Source organism: Apteryx rowi, unplaced genomic scaffold (assembly GCF_003343035.1).
Source record: "Apteryx rowi isolate R43461 unplaced genomic scaffold, aptRow1 scaffold_69, whole genome shotgun sequence".
NCBI classification, from domain to species: domain Eukaryota; kingdom Metazoa; phylum Chordata; class Aves; order Apterygiformes; family Apterygidae; genus Apteryx; species Apteryx rowi.
Genome location: NW_020450971.1, coordinates 596,575 through 613,869, shown reverse-complemented (window position 1 = coordinate 613,869; position 17,295 = coordinate 596,575). Strand labels below are relative to the sequence as shown.

General features: G+C 46.8%; 1 protein-coding gene, 2 long non-coding RNA genes and 1 other non-coding gene across 8 annotated transcripts in view; 2 read left to right on the top strand and 2 right to left on the bottom strand.

The window, feature by feature from the left end:
- Positions 1–695: 695 nt before the first annotated feature.
- LOC112975773 lies at positions 696–7,727 on the top strand. Of its 4 annotated transcripts, none has more exons than XR_003256752.1 (9): positions 696–894; positions 1,112–1,281; positions 1,676–1,852; positions 2,506–2,576; positions 3,317–3,403; positions 4,019–4,229; positions 5,769–5,858; positions 5,956–6,864; positions 7,404–7,727. It is a non-coding gene; the product is annotated as an uncharacterized LOC112975773 (long non-coding RNA). The 4 variants fall into 4 exon arrangements; XR_003256751.1 differs by lacking the exon at positions 4,019–4,229 and having other exon boundaries at positions 702–894; positions 5,956–6,279; positions 6,732–6,864; XR_003256753.1 differs by lacking the exon at positions 4,019–4,229 and having other exon boundaries at positions 703–894; positions 5,956–6,117; positions 6,732–6,864.
- On the bottom strand, positions 5,047–13,950 carry LOC112975774. Of its 2 annotated transcripts, XR_003256755.1 has the most exons (4): positions 13,807–13,950; positions 11,790–11,943; positions 10,232–10,357; positions 5,047–9,853 (listed from the first exon to the last, which is right to left on the bottom strand). It is a non-coding gene; the product is annotated as an uncharacterized LOC112975774 (long non-coding RNA). The 2 variants fall into 2 exon arrangements; XR_003256754.1 differs by having other exon boundaries at positions 5,047–10,357.
- Positions 13,951–16,589: 2,639 nt separating this feature from the next.
- On the bottom strand, positions 16,590–16,661 carry TRNAE-UUC. Its single transcript has one exon. It is a non-coding gene; the product is annotated as a tRNA-Glu (tRNA).
- A 568-nt stretch (positions 16,662–17,229) lies between these two features.
- Positions 17,230–17,295, top strand: part of LOC112975776 (ras-related GTP-binding protein A) — a 16,081-nt gene continuing 16,015 nt past the window's right edge. Inside the window, exon 1 of the mRNA XM_026086289.1 lies at positions 17,230–17,255. The gene's annotated coding sequence lies outside the window, so the exon portion shown is untranslated. The remainder of the gene's footprint in view (positions 17,256–17,295) is intronic.

Genomic DNA, 17,295 nt, shown 5'->3' with positions numbered 1-17,295 from the left:
GGGGATGCAGTCTGTCCAAGCACAGTGTGCCGTGGAAAGCTTTTATAGACTTAAGTCATCTACCTGGGCTTCTCGGAGCTCTCAAAAAAATATTATCTTTTGTAAGTGCACAACGTGGCATCTCTATAAGTCTTTTCTGTGTTACATATAGAGATGCTGCCTTGTATGTCGGTGAGCTGTTAATCACGATAGGGAACGATAAGAGGGATGTCTGTCCTTAGCGGGAGAAACAGGACAGGCCGGAGCTGAGGGGAGGCAGCCGGCCCGCGGGCACGGGGCCGAGGGCGCGGGGCAGGCGGGGGCGAGCGGGGCCGCGGTGCGGCCGGGGCTGGGACGGGGGGCGGGTAGGTCCCCCCCAAACGGCCCTAGGCCCCGTTCGCCCCCGTTCAGTCCTCTCAAGCCTGAACTACCCAGAGGAGCCACAGCACCTAACTAGCCTCCCTGTTTCCAGCCTGCTGCCAGGCTGCTCCGCCGCCTGAGGCAACGGCCTCCCCACCGCCCCCGCCCCGCCGGGCGCCCCCCGCGGGGCAGCGCGCATGCGCGCCGGTCGGCTGCAGTGCCGCGCGCTGCGCGCACGGGGGCAGCAGCGGCTGCCGTGTCGGCGGGYGGGCGAGCTCAGCGCGGCGCCTTGCGCATGCGCCCTGCAGCCGGCGAGGCTGGGTGACGTCGCCGCCGGAAGCGGCGCGCGGCGGTTTCCGGCTCGCGGCGGCCGTTGCCCGGTAGCAGCAGCGGGGCGGAGGCCTCTGGCTGCGGGGTGAGGGAGCGGCGGCGCCGGTGGTGGAGCGCTCCCGGCTGGAACCRGGGCGCCGGCCCGGCGGTTTGCCCTTCGCTGCGGTGCCGCCCGGCTCGCTCGGCCCGGGACTCGCAGCAGGAGCCGAAGCCCGTTGCAGCCAGGTGACTTGAGGGAGCTTTTAACGGCGCCCGGGGCTCACGCTGCCCGCCTCGCACCCGGGAACAGCGGCGCTCCCTTCCTGCCGGTGCTTGGTCGCGGTTTCAAAGGCCTCTTAGTCCTTGCTGGGCTCTGAGCTCTGTATTGGGTTTTTCTGGGTATAAGATCTATAACTGATCCTGAAGTTAACTTGTGTTTTTTTTCACCCCTTCTGATATTTAGGGTGGAGCAGGTGCTAAGAYAGTTGAGAAGATGGATGATATTTTTGTCCCCTGGAAAATTACACAAGTTGGCAAAGCGTGCTGGTGGTCCATGTTTTCTGCAGCTATCTGGGTAGACATTTTGGGAGCTCTATTTGGCTGGCTCACAAGCTCCGTTTGGCTTTTGGCAATGTAGGTCACTGATYGTGGGCGAGGGACCCTTTCCTCCTTATTGCTGACGGACTGAGTTTCGTCAAGTAACTTTTGTGGTTTTGGAGGGCTGTGTAAATATAAATCAGTTGGTTGTATGGTAATGTTATTCCCACCACGTAGCAGCTTTTCAGATATAGGGAAAAGAATACGCAGTGAGGCCATCTTCGAAGAGCTGTCCAATTTACAATTGTGAGCTCGTGTTGCTTTGTGAGATGTTGTTTTCTAAGCTGCTTATGGTGAGAAACGGGAATTTTATTTGTGAAGTGACAGTAATATAAATTGTACCGTTTCTTCTGATTTGCCTTTAACTGACTAAAATTTTGAGATGCTGCTATTACCACTGTTTCAGCCAATTTTATTTTTATACGTGCAGATATTCTGAGAAAAGAATCCCAAGGGAAGAAATGCTGCAAACGCACAGAAGAACATTTGCACACATCTGCAAATGCACATCTTCATCAAGGACAAAAGGCACTGAGTGCAAATGAATGACTGACCTCTCGAATGACCCATCTTCCTTCTTTCCATAGGAAATTGTGCTGGTAAAGAGGTAAAGAAAATGGACACAAACTATAATGCCACAGTCTGTGGCAGTTATAGATGAGACTGGGGCTCTGTGACATTGTCACGTTTATTTCAGGCTAATAAGATGATGAATTTACTGATATAAGACCTAAATATTGCTAGTGTGACTCTTAGTTTTAATATATGTTGTTCCTTTTGAGAGTCAGTTTATGTTGGAACCCTGTCCACTGTTCTAGTATTAAGTCAGCTGGCTGGTTCAGTCATTAAACACGCACAAAAATAGTTGCTCTTTTTTTCTTGTCCATAAAGAGCAGAATGAACTGTTCACTTTGTTTTATCTTAAGAGCATCTATACTTCATTATTGTAAAGTACAGGAGGAAGTTCTTGGGTGTTTTCTGAGATGCAGAGTGATGCTAAATCTTTTTGGTCTGATAGAAGAGCAGTGTTCTTACTTGAAGATCAGTTTTTCACAAATGTCTTGGATAATCGCTGACTGTTTTCTATTAGAATAACACGTTTATAAGAGTAGGGGAGATGAATGYCCCTCAGTGTTAGTGTAGCTTCTGTCTGTGATGTGTACCGGGGTTCAGACACAATGCTTAAATGTTAGCTGCTCTCATTAGAATGGACAGCAGTGTTCACCCAGAGGGATTTTTCTTTGCTTCTTGCTTTCCTAGACRCGGAGTCAAACAGGGATATGGATGTTCTCCTAACCCGCCCGAGTTTCACATCTGAATCATCCAAATGGGTATGTGTCTTTGTGTTGTTATGGGTGACTACCATGCCTTAGCACCAGAAGGGTGCGTTTGTTTAAATTYAGCAGGAGATGCACAATCTCAGACTCGAATTGCGGTTTCTTACATCTGGTTTTGTTACTGTAGTGGTAACCTATTCTCTTTGATCCACATGCTTATTTTGAAGAGTTACAGGCACTTCTCGTGTCTATGTATTTTATCTATTGTTCGTCTTGCAGAAATATTTAGTATGTTAACTCTTATCATTCCCTCTTCCCCACTCCCTGCCCTGCAATTTTGTCTACTTTTACAACCTCTAATTGAAACAAGTAGCTAAATAAAACAGCGATTAAAGGCAAACTAAGTATCTCTTTATGTAGCCACAACCTGTTGGAGGAGAGGCAAGTACTCTCCTGTAGTTTGTAATCTTTCTGGGCTAACTCAGGAAATCCTAATAAAATCTTGCACTTTTTGTGTCACTGCTATAGATTAATTACTTTGAAAGTTCACAACTCAGACTAAGAAACAAGTTTTCTTATTTCTAATGACAGCAATCTAATGACATAGATTTCAGTGGAAAATCTTCTGTTTCACAGTTGTAAATTTGTCAGCTTTTCTCAGTATTGCTGTAATCTTTTCCCTCAGTCAAATTTCATGTAGAAAAATATAGAGAGTAATGTATAGTACTTATGCAGGTCATTGTTTAGTAAACAAGATTTTCTTGTTATTTGTAATTTTTTGTCACTTTTCATAGTCAAAACCTTTGCATCAAGTTGTGGAAGAACTGGAAAAAGTCTGCTTTGGCACAGATATGCAGTCTAATGGTGAAACCAAATTCATGGTAAGAGGTATTTTTTGGAGGTTAGGGATGTGGGAAGATTACATCTCATGACAGAAGCTAGGACAYGTACAAAATGTGGTGTTTAGACTGAGTTGTGGGGAGTTTTAATAACTTTCTGGCAGTTAGTGCTTAGTAAATCTCTCTTGTAAAGATTTCAGTATTAGCAAATCTAYAGGTATTTTTGTAGTTGTTCCTGCATGTTTTGTAGTTGGATCCCACTGAAATCACATTCATGCTGAAAATATCTCTGTTTTACCTAATGTTTCCCCATAAGCTTGGCACTACCAGATTTCCTCAGCTGCACTGTTACCCCCCCCTTGTTTTTCTGTCCTAAACATCTCAAAAAAACATCTCTGATTTCAGGTGCATCTTTACCTTGTTTTGTCTAATGCTTAATGTACTTTTGTTCCCTTTCCTGAGGATTTTGTTGCAGGGTGAGTGTTAGAGGATACATTGGTATATTCAGGATGTAATATGGAATGTGGGAGGCATCTAGTGAGCGCAGTGAATTATAGGAAGTGTAGGTGTGGCATTTTGTTAGGTCCCTTGCGCAGTACAATTTTTGTAAATGTGGATTGTACGTTGTCTTGCTTCACTTAAGAGTTTTCTGATCAGGTGCAGGTATCCTGGTTAAGCGGCCTTGGTGAAAACAGGAGCACCAGTGTTCAAAATTGCTTTTAATGTGTAGGAGTTGGAGGGGGTCTAACCTAAGGGACTGCGATAATCCTGAAAAAAGTGAAGTTCACTGGAAAAGCCTCGCTGGCTTAGCTGGACAAACTAAAAAGAACTGCCTTAAGTTGTAATCTGGGCTGGAGGTGAAGCAGCGGTATGTGTATCTTACCGCTATTAGGTGAAGACATTTCCATTCCTGGACTTCCGTCAGCGCATACTTTTCTGTTAATGTCACTCCTGTCACCAGTAGTACTCTTAGATTACCTTCCCCGAAATCTTTGYCATTTGTACTAGTTTTATCTTTGAAAAGATGCAAATGTCTGTTTTTTTGGCACATCCTATTTTGACCCACCGAATTTCTCAGGACAGTTGCAACATTAGAGTTCATACAGAAATAACTCCTCTCGTTCCTGCCTGTCAGTTTGAGTGTGCATATTGTATTGATTTAAAGTTAAATATGCATCTGTGAGCTCGAGCAGAGACACTCGGCATCCCAGTTTGCATTCAGAGTTCTACAAGCTGATTAACAGTTTGACCATTTGCTCTGTGTAATCCTGTCAGGTTTAAGAAATGGTTCTGTAGTAGTTCTCGTCTTCAAAGATTAAGAAAGGAATGTTGCAGAAAACAGAAATGCAATGGCAGCTGAGAATCTGAGAGGAGCAAGTCTCGGTGTGGAGAAAGACTGCATAACTTGACAAGCATACGCAGTGTCAAGCTTTCAAAATAAAGCTAAAAATAGAAGGGGCAATCATCTCAGCGTGAAGCTGGAGGACATATCTCCAAGGCTGTCTACTGTGTAAACACATCTAATGATTCATTATGGTTCATTTCTTCCCCCACTTACTGCAGTATCATTTTAGGTGATTACAGACTAGACATAAAACAAATTTTAAAAGTGGATTACATAGAGATTACAAAACGGTTTGATATGAAAAGTGTCAGAAGAGTTGTCAAGAAAAAGCTCAAGCTGATAGAAGTAAAAAAGGAAAAGCTTTATTGGCATCTTCCTTAAGCTGCTGTGATCTGCTTATGTTTGTGCATTGTTAGCAGCCTGATGATAATTAAGGTAGAGAAACAGAAGCTGGGAAGTCCTGTGGTCCTTCCTGCTTGAATACCTACCAGTTTAAGATGTAGTTATACACTAAGTTGAACTGCAGTCCTCAAAACAGCATAAAATAGTGATGAACAGTACTATATGACATCCAGATGTTTTTCTAAAATATTTAATCAGTTCAGCAGGGATTTATCTTTGCCCTCCAGTATGATGGGTGATGAGCCCCAAAGCCAGACATATATTGACCTTAATGAATATGGGTTTCAGTAACTGGCTAAATGCAGCCTTGCGCTCAGTCCAAGCGGCAGAATTACGATGCAAATAAGCTATATTAGCATGGTGTTGCTGAAATCTGTAAGGATTTTTTTCAAAGTATTTTGGTTTTCCTTTTTGGTTTATCATAATGTGTATGTGCCATAAATCCCTTTTGAGATTTCTAAGCTCTGTATTAGTATTTCTCTCCTATTTAACAAGCACCATCTATTATTAGCCTCTCAAGAACACATGTGCTCACAGAACTACATTTAGAAATACGCATTTCAAAAAGTGGTAGTGATGGAGATCAGTCTAACCCTATGAGACTATCTCAAATCTGTTTAATTTTATTTTGAATGTCTTGCCTTCTTTGCTTCCTCGTAGGGTATCTGTTAGCAGCCATATAAAGAAGATGGAACAGCCTATCCACATACAACTGTACCCAGCAAACCTAAAAGATATACTAGATCTCTGGTATGTCACAGGCATTTGCTTAAAATTGTGCATTCACGTGTCTATTTCCATGGTCAAAACAGAGCATTTGATAGGTATTTCATTTCTTTGGGCACAGCTGCTGTAGTGGGAACACCCGGTGAGGAGTCGGTGACTGGCAGAGTAYGTGGTAGCAGGCCCAGCGTGTAAAACTACACACCGACCAAATTCCCATCAGGGCCAGACACGCATATTCCGTTTTGTCGACATCTAGCTGCTTCCTGGGCAGTAGCTACTCAAGGTTAGTGCAACTGAGATAAGAAAACAGTTCTAATAGATTTGAGGGGCCCTTACGAACAACGGGGGAAGTCCTGTCCGTGCATCCAGCCTGCGCGTCTGATCCGTACCTCCAGCAGCCTCCCATCAGCAACCCTTCCATGCAGTTCCCCGTGCAGTCTGTAGTGTAAGTCCTTTCTTAAATCTATCCTCTTTAACCCCTTATGAACCTTGAGCATGTCTCTCTGCCGGTACCTGACCCTCTCTTGCTTGCCTTGCGGTCACAGCTGCCAATCTCTATAACACGTTATGAGCGAGAATGCTGTTTTTCAACTCATGACTGCAAAACAGGCTCCTTTATATCTAGTTTCAGAATTATGACCTGCTTTGACAGTTGTTCTTAGCAGGTATGCTAGCACCATAGCCATGCAGTGATTGAACACCAATACTTTACAGGCCAGGGCAGTTGTGCTGTACTTTTCTTTAATAAGCAATTCATTCTTGTATCAGGTTTCAGGGAAAATAGTGTCCAGCATCCCAGAACATGTGCACTTAAATAAGCAATAAATCTAGAAAAATGTCTGAACTGCTGAATTCTGAGTGGCTTCAATTTATATTTTTCTTTCTCTCTTATTCCAGGCTCACCTCCCAAAGATCACCGTGGTATACTGTATTTCATATGCAGTGATATATTTCAAAAGAAATAAGAACTCATGCTCTGAAAAGAGGCTTYGCAAGCAGCAAGCATCCAGGCTGTCCCTAGGCACCACTGGTCAGTTCAGGCCTCTGTGCAGAATATTTTTTCTAGTTACAGGCTGTGTGATCTTAAATTGCTTCCTCATTGCGCTGAAAGGCTTTTGGTAATACTGTAGTTTACTGAATTTTTCACTGCAGTACAAAAAAAGTTACCTCACCCAGCTAATCTACTTGAGAGAGTTTTATTATTGACCTAAAAACTGAATCTTTGAGTGCTATGCATAGCACACACTTGTCTTCCTAYTCTTTTAGCAAGATTATCGATGTCCTTGAGCTGTTTTTTTTTGAGGGGGGCAGGGGGGAAGGACTGGCTACCTTTTTCTCTTGTTCTCAAATTGCATAAGCATAGAGCCTCAAAGGTAATTAGATGCCTTATTTCCTTCGGCATGAATAGGCATTAATACCTAAATACCTTTGAGACTATGTGAAAAGGCCAGTAGTTCCTGCGCGAATCTGCTTGCTTACAAGAGGTTGTATTAATCTCGCAATGCAGCTGGCAGTTCAGAGCGGTACCAAATTTCCACCTTTTAAATCTCATCTCTAATGTGCTTGCAGGAGTTGCGGGGGAGCCCTACCAGGAGAATGTGAAGACATCTTTGACTGCATCCAGTGGAAGTACTGAGAGCCAAAGGATCAGTGAATAACTGCTTGTTTAAATTTGTTACTTAGCAACATACTCATGGTTTTCCATGAACAGTCACACTTGATCTCAAGTATATGTTCATTGCTTGAGCACTACTGCAAAAAATGTATGTTACTGATGTTTTAAAGCAAGGGGTAGCGTGTCCAGTGAAGACTAAATCCTGTAATGCATCATTTTGATGTCTTTCTCTTAATATAAGGTGGTATTTAAAACAGATTAAAATTGTTTTTCTACTATTTTGTTTACTGAATGGACCATGCTGCTAAGAAAAACCTGCACTGAAGGAGATAAAATAGTCAGACCCCTTGGAAGAAAGGGTCTTTTTATTTGCTTGAGGATTTAATACAAGTTTTAATCAGACAACAGTTTTTCTTTAAGCCCTGGGGAACAAAGTTCTCCCTTGAAGGCCAATTGTTTTGTCTTGCTAAAGTTTTTGCAGCTTGGTTTGAAGAAAGTGTTTACTGATTAAAACTAGTGACAATGCTGTAGAGTTGCTGGAAACTTTCCAAAGAAAGTATTTGCCTTTTTTATAAAAGGTTATTTGCTCTCATTGATAATATCTGTAGTAATCAAGCTAGCAAAGTGATATATAGGTGATCAAGCTATTAGTGTTTAGGCTGTGATCACTGCTAGGCAAGTCCAGATACCTTAGAAACTGAACAAGACTGCTTAGCTTGTTCCCTGTAAACCTGCAAAAGCTGATCATTACTGATGTTTTCATGCTTTAACATGGTAGACATGCTCTTTGCAAACATCCCTTACTATTATTAAAAACAGGGCAGTCTGTCAAGGAGATAGCATGGGTCTCTTTCAGCTATTTACTTGTAACTTTGTTAAAGTCAAGAGGATGAAAGTCCAAAGAAGTAAAATCATTGCTTGTTTTGTGGTTGCAAATTATCTCATTAAGTGGTGTTATTCTTTTTATACAGTCTGTGAGTAATTTTGTCTGTAGAGCATTTTGGATTGTTCAAATGACAGTTCTGCCACTCTAAGCTTCTAGCATTAATGATGAGTATATAATATATAGCATTGTGTGTAGCAGCAGGCATTTTATAGACAGATTAGGTGATGGCAATGAATTAATGCTGGCATTGTACAGGTAAGTCTTTAAGTTTACTCACATAGTTCCAAAACTTGAGACAAGTTTATCCCCTATATAAATATCAAATTAAAAGTTTATTAGAGCAATATGATTTTTTATAGCACTTAAGTCTCAGACTTAAACAGTTTTGTTCTTTCTTTGAAAATGTATTTGAAAGATGAAGGCAGGGGGGAATGCACCTAAAATTCTACTCCCCCCCACCCAAAGGGTAGATGAAAGTATCAGCACCTTGTAATACTGATTATAAACAACAATCTATTATGACTCTCCCCCAGCTGCCAAACATACTGTAGTGCTTTTGAAAACATATCAGTTCAGGTGAAGAAGGCTGCCTGTGGGCTCAGTTTCACAGCTAAGCAGGCCTTTAATTTTTTTCTGCTTAAAAACATATGTAATTGGAACACCTAAGAGTTCAACAAGAGAAAGGAAGAACAGAAACATCTCCGAATTCCAGTGCTGAAGTTGTACCTTGGCATATAGTTATAGAATGCAAAGTTATTATCACAGCAGCTATTGAAATATCATTGTGTGAATGTAAAATTAATATACCACAAAAGCTAGACATAACTGAGTTTCTCTAGGGCTTCAGGAGAAACAGGGCTAGATGTCTTCTTGAGATCATTTACAGTCTTAAGAGTGAAACTATAAAACCATTCCTCATGTCTGTTAAAAACCTTCAATAGTGGAAGTCCTAAAATCTCCTGGGTCAGTCATTCCCTTTGCAACATTAAACAGGTAAGGGTCATTTTGCCACAAAGCAGGGAAAAATGCAGTTTTTCTTGGTTTTGAAGGAAACTACATCATTTAACTTACTTGCCTAGGGAGAAGGATTTCCTAGCACTGTCGGCCACATGTGGGGCACGCTATTGTGCATCATCCGGGTTTGTGAACTGAGATAACCCCAGGTACCAGTACTAGCTGGGAACGGACTGGCTGGAAAGCAGCTTTGCAGGGAAGGTACCTGGGAGTCCTGGTGGGCAAGCTGAACATGAGCCAGCAATGCCCCCTTGCAGCAGAGAAAGTCAACAGCATTGGGAGCTGCATTAGGAAGTGCTGCCAGCAGGTCAAGGGAGGTGGATCCTTCCTCTCTGCTCAGCCCTGGTGAGGCCACAGCTGGAGTGTGGTGTCCAGGTCTGGGCTTCAGGAAGCAGTAACAGGAGGCAGCATTCTGGTTTTTCCCATCATCTAAGAACGTGACTATTGACATCATTAGTTTACTGTTACAGAAATTGTGCCATTATCCCATTCTTCAAATGGAGCCTAAAACAGAAGAATGACAATGTGGAGCCTACATGCATATGCATATGTTCCTGCCAGGAATGACTCTTCCTTCATTTAAAAGTCAAGGAAACACCTTTCTGAGCCAATGCAGAATGTCACTGTCAGTATTTAATGCTAATTTACTGTCACAAGGAGGCACGTGAGAACAGTAAATAGAGAAGTGTTCCAGATATGCCAGGACAGGAAGAGGAAGACTGGCATTGCAAGAATAGAGAAAGAGGAAGAGAATCTCTCTAAATATTCTTGACACCTGCACTGCGATGCATTTCTCTCTCCTAATAGGCTGAAACACTTATCTTTTGCCTCTTAAGGTATAACCCCCCCTGACTTCCTCTCCCTCCTCCTTTAAGATCTTACCTTTACTGTTTTGAGATCTGATATTTGCATTCTTTGAAGAAATATCTTGATTCTGGTACACTTTGAACTACTCTTTCATCACTCCTTTCTTCAGCTGGGTAACTTCTTCAGGCTGGCTACAGGCTTCTGGTGCAAAAAAGCAGAGCTATAAATACTGGTGGAAAGTTTGATGTAGACATGCCTGTTTGGAGAAAATTAAAACTTCTGTCTTTCTATCTTTCCCTCCCTCGTCTGATATTCTCAAATATTCAGAGATGCATCTTCCATAGATTTTGAAGATAGAAGAGCCCATTCTCAAAGATCACAGATTCTATTTTTGACCTAAACCATAACTTATTTTTCTTCCTTTTTTAGGATATCAAACCTAGATCTGAAAACTTCAGCTGATGAAAAAGCTAGGTCTCTGATTTTAGGAATTCTCAAAAAAATGCATCTGGTTTCAATATATAAAATTGTCTAATGCAGGCTTTTAACAGGCAGCTATTTAAATCTAGCATCAACAATCCTGCCTCTGAAAACAGGTAACAATACAAACCCCTTCTCTCGGGTAACAAGTCTTCTCATGGTTAAGAGACTGATCTTTGGAGTTGCTGTAGGTATTCTTCCACCTCAGAACTTAGATTGCCCCACGAGCTTTCTTCTTTGACCTGTTTTAGTTGTTTCCTATCTGATGCACAGATACCAGATTGAGACACATGTTACACCTGGCTGTCCCCTGACCCCTGAAAACACCATTTTCTGCTAGTATTAGCATCTTTGTGATAAGTCTCCCAGTGCAGTGCTGAAGCTCATGGCAGCTGTTTTTCTGTCCTTACTTCTAAATCCCTCCAGTACAGCAATATGTTAATGTGACTCCTCTCTCATTGCATGTGATCCACACTTTTTGTTCCTAGATATGTTGTAATACAAGTTGCAGAGCTTGAAGTTTTGTTCAACTTAGTTTTGTTCAACCCAGAAGCCCAGGCTGATTAACTGATATATTTTCCTACCATTCCTATGGAGCCAATTTGCTTTTTCACCTGCAAACCTGACAGCTCTGACTTTATAGCTCCTCTTAAATCATTTCAAAAGGCATGAATATTTTTGGACTTGAGAGCAGATTCCAGCAAGACTGCATTACTAGCAGTCTTTGGGAAAGTGATTCTGTCAGTTAGTGGACAGTTCTGTCACTTGAGACTTTTATTCTCATCTGTCCCAAGCCTATACAGAACTACAATTTTACTTATTCTTATGTAAATAATGTTGACCATTCTTAGAAATGTAGGCTACAGCTTGATCCTCTTCCTTTTCCATTTCCTTCTTTATTTTCTAGCAGGAGATTTGAAGTATTTTCTATGAATGTTCTTCATTACTAGTGCATGCAGCAGTGTGTAACATGACAGTTAATTTGGTTTGAATCTTCCAGTGCCTCCTAGTAAAGAGGCATTTAGCTGCTGCATTCAGTATTGTTTACTACTTATTATTGAAGACAAAATGAGAACTCCATCACATATGTATAAGCCTGTTTGACTCTTAGCTATCACTTAAGTAGCATCAAAAACCAACAGCAGGAGCTTACCGGGTTTACAAGTGTTCCCTGGGCAGCACTTAGTATTACATTCACATATTCTCCGTAATCCTCAGCAGGCAGCACAGGCGGCTACTTTATTTTGGGGCTTGAGGCAGAACGTGATGGCCTCGCAGTCTCTGTCCATAGCACACTCCGAACTCTTCTGGAAGGAAGGAAAACAGTTTGTTCAGAGATTAAAAAAACCCAAACTATATGAAAYGCATGATGCATGTCCTCCCCGCCCCAAATAAACTGGCTTTTGTTCTAGGCTGCTTTGGGCAGTGACTTACTAATTTATACTCCTTCCCCAGGCTGGATCACAGTACCTGATAATCACAGGAGGTGGCTGCTGCACTCCCTGGGCCCATCATTAGGGCTCTGTTTAAGTGGGGGTGCGATGTACCATTGTCTGCGCATATGGATGCGTAACAGATTTGCAAACTAGCATTTTGGATTTGCCAGTGTTGGTGGCTGCATGTCCATTCTGTGTTTGTTCCTGTCCCATTTGCAAGGTCTTACATCAAAACTGGATGTCTGTCTCCTTCGACTCAAGGCTATGGTGCCCTTCAGGGTTTGGATTTTGTATTTTCGTAACAAATTGTTACTTCAGCCTTTAGAGTACTGATTCGTGCACATTTCAAGTCTAGAATTACAGCAGTGCTTAGTGTTTACTCTACACCCCATTTAGAAACAAGCTTGTCAAGTAAGATGCATCATCATAACATTGCATTCTTATCTGCTGGAATTTTTGTAGGTCAAAAATACTCAGCTTCCTTGTGCTGCCCAGAGCTTTTGATGATACTGCAGTCCAAAACTGCAGCTGATAGCTGTTTCTTTGCTATGCCCCTTACTGAAAAAAGGGAGTTTAGATTTGCTTTCAACTGTGAAAGCAAACTATTTAGTATTTCTAAGGTGCTGCAGGAGGTTCACAACACACATGCAGTAATGTTATAGAAGCATTAGAACAGTTATCTACAGAGAATAAAAGTGTTATCTTACATGCCTGAAATTCTGCTGACCAGAGCTACAGAAGAGGTGTGAGACTGAAAAATCGCAACTTTAAAGTCATTGGCCTGGACAAGATTTAAAATCAGTTTGGATAAGGTACACAATTAGTACAACCCCAAATGAGTTATACAGGAATTATAATTAAGGAAACAGAAAGCTGACAGAGACAAGGTTAAAGCTTTGTGTGAAGTAAAGGCTCCTTCCCATCAGTCCTGACTTGGAATACTGCTAGGAGAATTGCATTTCTTATGGTTGCATATCCATAACTTGGCTGGTGTTAGCAGACCACAACGGAAATTACTGAAAAGGAGTAAAAGGCACATGGAAAAAAAGGAACATGCTGCTTTCTTTTAGTTTAGGGACAGCAGCACCTGTAAACGCACCTGCCCTAGAATACCCAGGACAAAGAATCTCTCCCAGATTGGAGACCAGAGCCTGGAGAGTGGGGCCCAGGGAGACCTTGAGAGACAAGAGCCTCACAGTGAGCCCCACACTGTGGGGCTGAGGGGGATCCCAGGATCCTTACGGAGGGGTGCAGGTGGAGGCTGCCCATGCCTAACCCTCACCTCTTCAGGCCCACGAAGCCATCTAGCTTAGTCCCCACTGCACAGACCATGGCTGATGTTGGGCATGAGGGGCTCAACGCTGGTGCCTTTTTAGGACATACAAGGTCCTGGCCGTGTCACCACAAGCGAGACTTGAACAGCCTTGACAGGACAAAGACTGTTAGTGATGAAAAACAAACGAGATAGAAGCAATTAAGCAGCCCACGGGGGCACGATGGCACAAGGCTTCCCATCAGCCTCCAACCCTGTCGACAAACAGGAATCACCCCACGAGCGCGCCAGGACGGCTCGGGAAAGCAGGAGGGGGGGCCCGAAAGGCGACGTAGGGCCGCCGGCCTCCCCCCTCACGTCCCCGCTCCAAGCCACCGGGAGCGGGGGGAGCACCCACCCCGGGTCACCTCCCCCTCCGGACGCGGGCTGGGCGCATCCGGGAAGGCCCCAGCCCCGCTCACCCCGGGCAGCCGCCATGGGGCCACCTCCGCCACGGAGGGCGCCGGGTCCCGCGTCTCTTTGCCGCGGCGCCAAGCGCCGGTACCGCCGCGGGCGGAGGAAAGGCCCAGACACCCCCACCGGCGCCGCCATCTTCTCGGGGGGGGGTCCCGCCCTCCACCGCGCCTATATATGGCGGCGCTCGGCGCGCCTGCGCACTGCGGCCTCTCCCGGCGCCGCGCGCGGCGTAACATGGCCGACGGGAGGGCGCGAGGGGCCGTTGCTTGAGCCCCGCCCCGCCCCGCGSAGCTCCGCCATGGGCCGGTTGGCGGGGCTCGGCTCAGCTCTGGTGAATCGGGAAAATAAGGCGGAGAGCCCGGGCTCTCTGTGGAGGAGAGCTCGCGTCGGCGTCTTTGCCCCGTGGCCAGCAGCAGCAGCAGCAGCTCTGGGTGCTGCCCGAGGGCTACGTGTTGTGCCCGTCCTCTCTCACGGCCCGGCTGACTCGGTGGCTGTGGGTCCCGCGTGGCCGCGGGTGCCGAGAGGGTGCAGGGGCACGCGGCAGCCCCGGTGGCTCAGGGTGTGCTCTGCATCGGTGCGCTGCTCTGTGCCGGGCGGGTGGCGTGTCCCATAGCGTGGGGCACTGGGGGTTGTTTGGGACCGCCAGCTCTTCCCCCCGGGGCCCCTCGCCACGCTACTGGCACTGTTGCAAAGCACGGGTCAAACTCTTGGAAAGAACCGAGGAAAATCCGGGCTTGTTCTTGCACCCTCTCTGCCACACATGAACAAACTTCCAAAGGGCCGAGAAAAGTATCGGGTCCGTGCCCAAGAGCTCCTCTTTTCCAGCTCCTTTCAAATCTGGAGGCAGAGGATTTGCTGTGCCAGGATTTGATTCAAGCATTAGGAAGTGGAGCCGGCAGCCCGACCGGGCGCAAAGGCAGTGTCTGCCAGAGAAGGGTCACGAATGGGACTGCCGCCCAGACAGGTGCGCTGGTGTTCCTGCRGCCTCCGGCACAGGAGCCAGCCGGGCAGGAGCAGTTCAGGACCTGGGAACCTCAGGCTGAGCTGGGCTGGAGCCAGCAGCGTGTGTTTTCACTTTGGAAAGAGGACTGGCGTCTCCCCCACTTTGAATAGGTCAAGAGGAGGCTCTTTGGGAAGCAGGCACTGCATCTAGAAAGATGCTGGTCGGGAGATGTCGTTAGGGATTTGACAAATTTGTCAGAGAAACATGTCCAGACAATCACTTCAGGGCGGTGGGAGGGAGAAGGTCCTGTCCGTCCTGCCATCTCTCTACTGAGAGTGCAGGTGGGCTCTGTGGATGGGGTTGCTGGCAGGTCCCAGGACACCATGTTCTGGATCTGCCACACTCCCAGGCTGGGGCTGCCATTGCCAAGAAGCCAGGACCCCCTTTCCAGCTTTCCCAGTTCCTGAGCACATGTCAGGGCGCTCAGTCACTGCGCTTCCCTTACGAGCAGGAGCTGACAAAGATGCCCGTTGTGTCCGCTGCAATGGTCTCCTCACGTTTGTGGCAGCACACGCGCTGCTTTGCTGCAACGTGCCTGTGTCAAACCTGAAGTGCAGAAGCACCTCTTCTGTGGAAAGACAGATCTTCTGGATTAATGCGGGAAGGCTCGCTGATGCCGAGATTTCCGGCACTCCTCAACGCTCCCCTGTGACCAGTCACTTCAGGAATATACTGATGACACGTGACGGCCGGTTCCTCTCAGTCTCACAGCTTTGGGGAGACACAAGAGGACCCCTCTGCCCCATGCAGACCAGAGGACTCTTCTGCCCTTGCTAGGCAATTCGGATGACCTCCCTTCTGTGGAGACAGCCTGGTTCATAGGCACACCGTTCCCCACCCTGTACCTTTGCCTCTAGGCCAACTTGCTAACAGGGCTTCCGTGGTTTCCTTCCAGCCCTGGAAATGACCAGGGATCAGTTTAGTACTCTACTTTCAGAGCTTTCTTGCTTTCTTCTTCTTTGGGCTTGCAGGCAGAGCGCTTTGCATCTCTTTCTTTTGTAGGACCTAATGTTCCTTGGTGAGTAGGCTATATAATTCTTCTGCCTCCCCATCAGAGTATCTAGATATTCATAAAAAGTTGTCTGAGAAATCTAGCTTCACCAAGAAAATTCGCTTCATAAATGACTAATCCTACAACCTCACTATATGTTTGCTTGTTTTTACAAATTATCTTAGCAGATTTTTGCTGCTAGAGTTGCAGCAGGACACTACCCGTTTTGAACAACAGTCAGGGGCTTTTAAACATGCTGTGAAATACAAGCAACCATCTTTCTTGGTTGGGTTAGAGGAAAATTCCAATAAACTCACTGTATCTGTTTAGGTACTCTGCTGTCTGACTCACCTGAGCACCTTAAACTGAGGCAGGAGACAGTTTGCCATGGCAGAACACACCTAACAACTTCAGGAGATTCCTGGGGTCCTCGGTCCCGATTTATTGCACAAAACTGCTATCCTAACTAGTCGGGAGAGTGACTAGGGAAAACGAGGGGAATGTGGTTTGCACAATGTACATATACAGTCCTTGGGGCAGACAGAACGGTTGCTAAAAAGAGGTGTGGGTAGCGCCAGTCTTCTGAAACCTGCCTTGTGGGTCTCCAAAAGCCCAGGGTTCAGCCCTAAATCGCACCTGAACCTCTGCCTGGGCTCCCGCCGCGGCTGCGTCGCGCGGAGAGGCCCGAGGAGGGGGCGGCCGGGCCGGGGCTTCCCAGCGCCCCCCCTCCAGCCGCGGGAGCGCGCTCTCGCCGGGACGGTCCCCACGGCACGTGGGGCAAAAAAAAGCGATACTTCCCATACCGGGAGTCGAACCCGGGCCGCCTGGGTGAAAACCAGGAATCCTAACCGCTAGACCATATGGGAGACGCTGAATGGTTTTTCCTCCGCGCGGCTGATAACGCTCAACCGCCCATGACTGTTCTGTGCCCACAGCCCCAGAGACGGGGCAGAGGCCCAGCCCAGACGCACCGCCGCCCTCTGCCCCGTGCCCGGGCAGGGAGGCCCCGGGACCGGCCTTTGCCCGCCTCCCACTCCCTGCACGCCCGCTAACACTCCGGGTCCGCCCCTGCCTCCCTGTTGTGGGCACGGCGGGGGTGCACCCGCCGCCCGGCACCTCCGCCGAGCGGGGGCACAGCGGGGCACCACGCGGCCTCCGCCTCGCTGGGCGACGAGCGGCTCTCAGGGCTGCCTGGCCCGCGCCTACCCCCTGCGCCATTCCGCGGCGGCCGCCCTCCTCCCGCCGCCTCCATAAAGCCCCCCCGGGAAGAGCGGTTTGCCCACACGCAAGATGGCGGCCGGCGCTTCACCGCAACTCCCTTCCTCCTCCTTCCCTCTCTCAGCCCCGCCCGCCCTGCCGTTGGCGGCGGCGCGTCACGTGACGGCGGGGGGCACGGGAGCGCGGGAGAGGGCGGGGTGAGCGCTCACGTGACTGGCGGCGGCCGCCTAGCGCTGGGTCTCGTGAGCGCCGCTGGGGGGGGGCGGGGGGTCCCGGGCGCCG